A 2,966-nucleotide genomic window follows, 5' to 3' on the forward strand; every position below is an offset into this window, starting at 1 on the left:
GACCACTGTTACCAAGAAGCAGGATGACTTCACTTCCTTTCTTAAAATCCAAATGATTAGATAGAAATTGTTTCCAATATAAATGATTTCTAATCACAACCTTAATTGAGGCACTAAAAATATTATTACACATTAAATACCAAGTAGCAAGCTAACTTAATATCTTAGGATAAAGAGAGAAACATATAGCTGCCCCTCTGTATCTGTGGGGCATGGTTCCAGAACTGCCTGCAGACACCAAAATCTGTAGATGCTTAAGTCTCTGATATAAAATGACTTAGTGTTTGCATGTAACCTGCGCACGTCCTCCCGTGTATTTCAGGTCATCTTTCGATTACTTATATACCTAACATAATGCAAATTCTACATTAGTAGTTGTTCTACTGTATTATTTAGGGAATAATGATAAGAAAGAAAGTCTGTACGGGTCAGTACGGGTGCAATTATTTTCCAAATATTTTTAATCTGCAGTTGAATCCAAGGATGCACAGCCCATGGATACGGAGGGTCGACTGCACGTGAATTTTACAAAAACACTTTGTGCTTTTGATTCCTTGCTTTGTTTTAACGTGAATGGATCACCTCTTTAGAAACGAAAGGCCAAGGCCCTGCAGGATGATGTTTTTGGAACACTGGTGATAATTTGTCAAGCTCATCCCTTCACAGATGAAGGAGGATGACAAAATGAGCCAGAGACTTGGCTTGCAAGTGCATGTTCGTCCCAGTGGGCTATTGGCATGCCATGGTGCCTCTCACATTTTGAGCAGTGGCTTTATATCCTAGAGTTTACAATGATCGGGCAGTGCTCCCTTGTCCAATCACTTCAAGTTTACTAGTCAAAGCCACTGGATGGAAATTTTGAGGGCCAATGGGAGTGGAAAGGAATCCAGCCTGGGATCCTCCACCTCAAAAAATTGACCACTAGTTGGCCTCACATGCTGCTGATCTAAAAGATGCTATATAAAACCCAGGACTGTCCAGAAGGACTTTTGGGGAGACAAAGACACGTGGCATGGCAGTATGCCCACAGGTGTGGTGCCTGCCCTGTAATCCCCTCCCTTTTTTTTGAGTCAGGGTCTCACTCCGTTGCCCAGGCTGGAGTGCAGTGGCATACTCATGACCACCACAGCCTCGACCTGCTGGGCTCAGGCAATCCTTCCACCTCAGCCTTCCAAGTAGCTGGAACCACAGGCACGCACCACCACACCTGGTTAATTTTTAAAAATTTACTTATTATAGAGATGAGGTCTTGTCATGTTGCCCAGGCTGGTCTACGCAATACTCTCGCCTTAGCCTCCCAAAGAGCTGGGATTATAGGCGTGAGCCACTGTGTTAAAATGTACACTCTGCCTTATGCAACCACCTGTGACAGGCAGCACAAGGACTGTACCAACTCTTTTTTTTTTGAGCCGGGGTCTCACTCTGTCATCAAGTCCTCCTGGGCTCAGGCGATCCTTCCACCTCAGTCTCCTGAGTAGCTGGGACTACACGCATGCACCACAATGCCCGACTAATTTTTTAATTTTCTGTAGAGATGAGGTCTCGCTATGTTGCTCAGGTTGATCTTGAACTTCTGGGTTTAAGCGATCCTCCTGCCTCAGCCTCTCAAAGTGCTGGGATTACAGGCATGAGCCACCATGCCTGGCCTGTACCAACTCTTGAGCCAACTCTTGATTCCTAAACATCCTTGGATCTCACCTCTGACATCCACTCCTCACATGAGCACAAAGCTAGTCTGGTGATGCTGGTGTGGACACAGTCACCTTCTCAGAGGACTGCAGTCCCTGCTCTTGCCCTGCTACAGTCGCTTGATATTAATATCTTCTCTTTCTGTGAGTGTCTCAGCCACCATATTCAGCTCCTACTTATCCTCTGGTTTTGGAGGGCATTGATCAAAGCCCTCTAAATACAAAGTCACTTGTCCAACACTCACCATTTACAGTGAATCAGTTGGCCACTAAACTATGGTACTTTGGGTAACCTTAGCTCCTCCCAGCAATCTGACCGTTGAAACTACTCACTGTTACCAAATTCACATACAATCCAAGTCACCATATGACACACTGCATTTCTCAACTTGGACTTCCTCATTCCATTCCAACTTGTGCTATTTCTTCTCCTCCTGGGCTTCAGTGACATGTCAGAAGCCAGACAGTATCTGAGAGAACTGTAGGCCAGCTGGAGTCTCATGAACACTGGGGGCAAGACATCATCAGGCCACCTCCAGTGGAGCCCACCACCCATCGGAGCCACTACCTAGAGTCTTTCAAGTGATGGGTCATCAACTCAGAGTCTTTTGACTCTCCCCAAATCCCTCCCTGTGGATCAAACTTGCCTTGAGCTGTCTCCTTTTCTCTCTGACCCAGGAGATGCTGTTCTAGTCACATATCCTTGTGGCTGGAACAGACAACCTGGGTTAGAGAACCAAGCTGAAACACAAGAACTGTTGGACTAACAACAATGCTGTGGCCAGATAAGATCCCTAGATTACTGGCGCAGGTTCAGCCCAGGGAAACAGACATGGGAGACCACTTCTCACTTTCAGAATATACTTGAAGAGGTTCAAGTTTTCCATCAGGTGAAATCTATCCCACCTATGGAAAGAGATTGGGGAGGGAGATACCAGATCAACGTTTGTTCCCTCCCCATCAATTATCTGGGTCAAGGAAGGATGTTCCAAAAAAGGCTCCCTCCCTTGTGCATTTTTGCCACAGGGACTTTCTCCACCCAGTAACTCGGATGCTCCCAGAACTTTGAGGCAGCCCTTTCCTTTTGGGTTTGAGTATTGCTTTTGAGCTCATCCCATGGGTTAGTTGTTTAGACCATTCTTTGCTTCCTTGCCTGGGACTAGCCTAGGAACCTGTCCCAACTTCTCTCAGGTTTAACTTTGGCTCTTAAAATCTCAGTACAAAGCTGGGCTCGGTGGCTCAGCCTGTAATCCCGCGCCTTTGGGAGGCTGAAGTGAG

The sequence above is a fragment of the Carlito syrichta genome, unplaced genomic scaffold (assembly GCF_000164805.1).
Source record: "Carlito syrichta isolate Samal-C Ts95f unplaced genomic scaffold, Tarsius_syrichta-2.0.1 Scaffold302085, whole genome shotgun sequence".
In the NCBI taxonomy this organism is placed as follows: Eukaryota; Metazoa; Chordata; class Mammalia; order Primates; family Tarsiidae; genus Carlito; species Carlito syrichta.